Source organism: Sinocyclocheilus rhinocerous, unplaced genomic scaffold, assembly GCF_001515625.1.
Source record: "Sinocyclocheilus rhinocerous isolate Xijiao unplaced genomic scaffold, SAMN03320098_v1.1 scaffold260, whole genome shotgun sequence".
NCBI lineage: Eukaryota > Metazoa > Chordata > Actinopteri > Cypriniformes > Cyprinidae > Sinocyclocheilus > Sinocyclocheilus rhinocerous.
The window spans coordinates 9,003-16,652 of NW_015637541.1; positions in this window are offsets into that span (position 1 = coordinate 9,003).

Genomic DNA, 7,650 nt, shown 5'->3' on the forward strand with positions numbered 1-7,650 from the left:
ATTCACTGAATGTAATAAAAAAAATCGAGAATCGAATCGAATCGAATCGAGAATTCGATTTGCTAATCGAAATCGAATCAGGACATCTGAATCGATACCCAGCCCTAATTATAATGCATTATAACAATTATTCATGATGAGATCATACAATGCATTATAAGGTGTTTTACAAGGCATAATTAATGCATTAAAAAGCTTTTATAATGCATTATATATAAAGGCTTTAATAAAAGTGTTACCGTTAAATAAAACTAAAGTGGACATTAAAAAAAAAAAAATATATATATATTTTTTAAATTCTGGTTGAAATAACAAAATAATTAATAATATTACATAATTTGAACAGCTACTGTATCAAAACCACATTTTATAGAACAGAAATATTAATAATAATATAATATAATATAATATAATATAATATACACAAATTTCCACACCGTGGAGGTGCACATTGTCAAACTCTCTCATTTTCCCATTTTCTCCTTCATGGTATTCGTACAATGATTAGATTTCCCAACAATGCAGTGCCGTTTTGCACAACCGTGAAGTAAATATATACAGTTCACAAATTTGTATGGGTTCACAGTTTCAACCGGTATATCGGCCACATCTAGGATGGAAATCAATGCTTTTAAGAAACTCAAGTCCAAGAAAATTCTTGAGCAAGACTGGCAAGCTGGAAAAGTTTCAGGAAACCTGAGATATTCAAGAAATATAATCTCTGTGTTGAGTTGTTGCTTTGGCAAATCTTCCTTTTCTGTCGCTCTGCCCTCGCTCTCCCTCTATTGTTTTCACGTCACTCCTGTTTGCAATAAACAGCTCGAGAGAGGAATCTAGATCTGGAGCTGGCCAACTTTAGAACAGAAATCACTTACGACAGCCTAATGTCATTCTGTGGAAGCATGCGTTGACTGGATCTGTCTACTCCATTGTTTAAAAAAAAATGCCTTGTTGGTTTTGTCTATTCAGTGTTTACGTTACGATATGTGATCAGAAACTGCTTCGTAGTCTCTCGCCATAGACCAGCCAAGAACTGGAAGCAAACACATGGGATCAGCATGGGGAATTATTTGGAAGTTGTGCAACATACAGTCTACGCAAAATATGAAACAGTGATCAAGCACTACTATTCCAACAATCATTCAAAGTTATATTTATAACATGATATCTCACATTGCAGCCATTTTCTTGAAGGCTGTATTAAACCCCTGAGCATATGATGTTGCAATATTTAGGAATCACCAAAATTTTCAATAACAGCAGTTTGACATCCATCAGAGTCCTCCGTGGTTCTCCGAGTCCTTCAAACATCAACACCTGGGGTCTGCAAACAATCTCAAGCCCCATGTGTTATAATAAAACCGACGTTTGGGCGATGTGCTCACTTTATGTAACTCACTTTATGTAATCTATGGCAACACCGTGGCAAGTTATCTGTCAAAACACGCACTTATGTATAAACCGTTCATCGGCGCAGGGGTGAACCAAATGTCTGTCATGGTGCGCTGGTTATTCAAGCAGTGAGAACGAAAGGCCTCGCCAGAAAGTTCAAGAGAGGAGAACGGCTGTCGGAAAATACTAGTGTTATGTCTCCAAAACACTTTGCCTCCTGGGAATACAGTTACAGGAAGACATAAATTACAAAGAACAGTTACCTCTGAAAAGTGCTTGGATATCTTTTTGTTCTCAATATTTTATGCCATTCTTTTTTCGTATTTCTCCTTCCAAACGTCATATTTGGAGGAACATCCTACCCCTGCTAAAAATATCTCGGTCAAACCACAGGATGCTTTGCAGACCTGAGAAAAGTGCCTTTTATCACGAATTGCACTTTTTCATAAAAGGTATAATTCATCTTTTTCTGACTGGAGTAAAATGTTTTTCCTGTTATGTTCACTTCTTTGATTCACTTCCCAATTTCAGCCAGTACAGCTGCCTTGGGACTCTAAAATACTGTAAACATAATAGCCTGAATTGACTTTGGCGTTTATTATATAATTGCACTAGGTACAGAGGACAAGGCAATTTGTCTTGAAAAAGGATATTACTCTAAAGACGTGCTGTGCGCGGGTCACCGTCTGTGACTCGCTCTGATCGGGCAGCGTTTCTGTAAGAAAATAATTCTGGATCAAATCTTTAAGCTCCTGAACTGTCTAGTCATCTCAATGTTAACCAGCCAAAGTTTAGTTAGTCTCCATGGTGCGGTTTACAGTGGTCATGCACAAGCCAAGTAAAAAGCAGTTGTGTAAAGCAATATAAAATTCAAGAACACTTGAGGGACTTATTGGTTATGCTGTCTCAAAAGCATCTGCAATAAGAGGGGAATTTACACTCTAAAGTGTCTTCACACTAATGAATTGCATTTTGTATTTGCATTACAGAATTATCATTGTTCAATCAAATGTTTTAAGTTGCTTGTCTATTTTTCTGATGTGAAAATGCTTTCTCCGTCCTATCCCATCTTTCCAAAACACCTAATATAATTCACGCATCACCCATTGAGCTTTTTGAGGAGAGGAGAGATGCACAATTTTCACCTGGCAGATAATAAAAGAGGCACTAGACTAGACAACCTCCCAAAGTCCCCTGCCAACCATTCAGAACACCCTAAAAACACTCAAACCCACACTAAAAAAAAAACACTCAGATCCTTAATACTCAAAACTTTCTATTCATTCATTAAAGAATCCTGAAAAAATGCATCACAATTTCAACAAACATATTAAGCAGCACAGCTGTTTTCAACATTGATAATAATATTTCTTCAACAAGAATAAATATTTCTTGAACATCAAATAAGCATATTAGAATGATTTCTGAAGGATCATGTGACACTGAAGACTGGAGTAAGGATGCTGAAGGAATAAATTCCATTTTAAAATATATTCAAATAGAAAACATTTGTGTTAAATGGGAATATTATTTCAAAATATTACTGTTTTCAATGTATTTTCGACCAAATACATGCAGCCTTGGTGAGCATAAGAAACTTTTAAAAAATCTTTCTGACCCCATTTTCCATGGAAATGTGTGTGTGACAGCTTCTCCAAAATTCCCTGTCAAGCCTGGTCTTATCCTAAACAAATAATGTACATCAAACCCGCATGAATGGTTTGCTTAATTTAATAACGTTCACTTCACGCTTAGTAACGCATTCCCAGCTGAAGTATTGTCAGTGGTTTGGAAAATATTAAATCAGTCGACACTTTCCAGAGTGTAAATGTGCAGATCTGACACACTCGCCAACATTTTACTTGATAACATAAAACATCAGTGAAAAGCAAAACTGCTTCGATAATCATTCTGAACCCAAATTACATGAGGCGACCTGTTTGCAGAATATTTATGACATTATCGTGTGAGGTCTTGTTTTTCAGTCACATTCTAAATTCCCGACCTGAGATGCACATGTGAACGTCTCAGTTTTTGTTGTTGCACATGCTCACTGACATTAGAAATTGCTGACTTCTTTGTTTTCCTGACAACAGTCGGAGGGTTCTAGAAAAGACCCCCCAAAGCCCATGTGGTTGTGGTTAGATGCAGTTCTGTCTCCTTTTGGCCAGTAATCACATGTGGAACAATCTCTATCCTCATCTCCATCTCTCTCCCTCTCCACACTCAGTAACCAGTTTCTTTATCTGGACCATCTAAATATCTCTTTTAAGCCTGTAAGCGATAAGGTTAATTAAACCAAACAAAGAAAAGATGTGCGTCGCCTCAGATACACAAACACAAACCCTTGAACAACCAAGAAATCTGCAACGTCTGGCTTCAATATACAGCAGGCGGAGGAAGTCAAAGTATCCTTAGAAGCGTGTTAAGGAGGACTGGCACTGAACTTAACCGGTGTGATGTCTCTCACCCTGACAACCCCGGAAATTACAGAGAACATGCCCGTTCATAAGTTGTTATACAGAATCCACGTTTACCGACATCCTTTTTTTCGCATTATACTCTCTTAACTCGAACCATACTACACCGCTGGCCTTGGGCCAGATCAACGATGAAGAAAGGGCTTCGACTACTGGAACCCTCAACAGACGGACGATTTGCACAGTAACTGGAGTTTTTTCCAGGAAAATGTCAAGTGCATGGACTGACCACTTGAGCCGCTTCTTAAACAGTGACACGTTTACTGCCGAAGGACATGAATGAATGATGAGATGAATGAATGAACACATCCATCGTTTCTGAAAAATCGATCCTGGAGGCACTGACCTATGAAAAGAGGTTTACAAAAACACCAAATCAGGACAAAGAGCTGTTGCTTGGAAACAAATGATTCAGTTAAGTGGAAAATATATTATATATGTCAACAAGGCGATTTTAACGATAGCCGCAGTTAAAGTATTCTCAGACAAAGAGGTTTTTTCTTTCACATCCAATTTGTTGGAGAGTCAAAGGCTTATGGGGTATCAGATGACCAAGTTTTTCCCTGCGATTTAGCAAGAAAACAGAGCGGGCACAATTTGCATGTCCTGAACTGAAAGCGGTGTGTCTAAGAGACTTATGTATGACCTGGAAAGTCCATCTGACTGACAAAGATATTAAAATTCAGAAGCATATATTATAATGGTGGTACAATGTCAAAATGTGCTAAAAAAAGAGGACTGGCATCCAAATGCTTGAAAATCCAGCTGTAAGCAATAGTAAATGATTGGTACTGTAGCACTTAAACAGTGCAGAACATTTCCTTTCGCTAGTTAAAATCCTAGAGGTCTGATAAATTATCGTCTCTTCTCCTAATGGGAGAATAAATTAAGAGTTAAAATGACCACAAATTGTATATAAAGCAAGACGGCAAAACAGAAACGAAATGCTTTGCAGTAAAATATGCATTGAAAATCCCAAAACAGGCAAATGGTTAACCACCTAAAGGAGGAAAAAACCCAGACTGTGGTTTTGCGAAACCACGTACAATTTCCTATGCAAACCCACATAAACAGTTTCTTGACAATCTGTGCTTGACTTCATTATCCACTACACATCAGTCATGCAGTTTAACATATTTAATGTCTTTCCATAAAAATAAATTAAAATAAGCACAATTTAGCCATGCTGGGAATTTATAGCATTGGTGGGAAAAAGTCTTCAAATCCAACAGATCCTGTATGATGTATGAAAATCTCTCAGCACCAAAATGAACCTAATTCATTCATTCAGAATTCAGCTTCATTAAAAAATCATTTGCTTTGTTTTCTTTAAAGCAATCTTGAGTTTTAAAAACTGCAAAATAAATAAAAGTACTGCTACTACTGAAATTATTTTTTGAAGCTGTAAATGAAACAATAATTATTGGAAGAAAATACTATTTCCATCTGTCTACTTCAAAATTTCATGCTTAATTTAATGTGTTACTAGCAGTTTCTTTGTAATTATTTGTGAAACCACCTAGCCATTTCAATGAACTTTTTTCAATAATAATAATAATAATCCAAAAGCACTTATTTGCAAATGCATGCTTTATTTATTTATTTAAATTAATTTATTTTATTTTATTTCCAGAATTTTAAGAATTTATCCAGCATCATAATTCAAAGAATTTTTACAACTCGAGTTTTAAACGTAATGCTTCGGATTCAAATCTGAAAACCACATTTTTACACCCTGCCCAGGGTGTACACACAGGGGTCATGTTGATGCAAAATGTAGTCCCACTCTTATATTCCTCTTAAATAATCATTAGGCCCATGGTAGTAGTTCCATTAGAACACACTTAACAGGATAAATGTGCACACACACACACACACACACACACACACACACATGTTGACACAGTACAAAGCCCTATACATCATCAACCTGTGTCTCGACCATCCTGCTTTAATTCTGGCCAAAGCTAACATCTGTTTCTCTTTAGGAAGCCAAATCCTCAGTAGTCTGCATTCAAACTATTGGCACCTATTCAACACAAAACCCCCCTGAAACCATGGCAGGGGCAAATTAATATTGTCAAAATGATGCTTAAAAAGGATAAGTGTACAGAAAAGACAGAGTGAAAGCGCTATTTTTCATGCAGTTGGAGAAAGCCAAGAGTATGTCAGTACTGCAGGGACTGAAACAGTTAGAACGCCGGCTATTTTCAGTGATGACTAGACTCATCCTCACATGGGGGTCTGTTACGGTATTGTCCTGACAAGGTAAAATGGGAAAATAAATACTTTTAAATTAATGCTGTTCTTTTGAACCTTTTTACATAAACATTCATTTAAAAAAATGCACCATAGTTTTCCAAAAAGCAGCACAAATGCACTGTAAAGTTCTGTCATGTGACTCTAGGCCAATAGTTTTTAACTCAATCAGATATAATCACATCATTACTCACATGGTGCAGCTGATTGGTTTCTTTTCACATCAGCAGCCAATAAGCTTGCTGCTCAACATTCAACATCTGCTCATACTTGGCTAGTACTTGCAGCGCACTTCAGAAACCCTTCACCTTCCCCAGCTCCACCTGTATAGATCTGCTACGGGGTAATTTCATGTATGTTATACAGCATAAGGAGGTTATTTCATATATGTTATATGTGCAGCAGCAGTAATTCTTATGCTCACATCAGTCTGTGGATGTAATGGAAGTAGCAAGTCTCTGTACTTTCTCTGCCGCAGTAGCAGATCTATTCTGCCAAGACCAAATACATTAACATTGCCATGCATATTACCATGCTAAACTCTCTGAGAGTTGTCCTGACAGAACGTCTCGGTTACGTATGTAACCCTCGTTCCCTGAAGGAGGGAACGGAGACGTCACGTCGGATGACCGACGAATTGGGATCTCGCTTAGATCCGACGTGACGTCGAGAGTGACCGACTGAAAGGGAACTGTTATCAACACTGATAATAATAAATAATGTTTTTTTGAGCACCAAATTAATATATTAGAATGATTTCTAAAGATCCATGTGACACTAAAGACTGAAGTAATGGCTGATAAAATTTAAAGTGTTATATTTAAATTGTAATAATATTTCACAATATTACCGTTTTACTGCATTTTTGATCAAATAAGCTAAATGCCGCCTTGGTGAAAACAAAAGACTTCTTTCAAAAAAAAAAAAAAAAACGGTTTAGAAGGTTTTTTTTTTTTTTTTAAAAAAAATTTTTAAAAAATTTTGCGTTTCCATGCAGTGTGTTCAAGAGAACACTTTTTGAGAAATTGGTGAAATCTTAGAAGGTTTTTTTTTTTTTTCAGAAAAATCGTTATAAAAACTTTATATTATAAATATTTGTATAGTTACATTTTACTATTTAAATAGTAGAGTTATATCTGAGGTAAATGTTTCAACTAATTGCATTCAATCCCATCACATTAATGTCACTGATTAAATACAATAGTCAATGTAATAATTCCATGAATTCAATATTCTATGAACCCACAGTAAAAAGTGGTAACGCTTTAGATTACAACCCGCAATGTACTGCGTAAGTAAACAGAATTTACAGCGTAACTTTTTTGTAATTACAGTGTACCTATTCAGTACCCCCGTGTAGGTATAAGGGAACAATATGTTTGGGGAATAAAGGAGTAATAATCTGTAAAATTACAAATTATTTCTACTGTAAGTATTTTGAAACTAAGGGGTACCTATTCTAATATTACGTGGTATGTATGACCTAACAACAATCTTATATTTGCAAGCGATTAAGCAA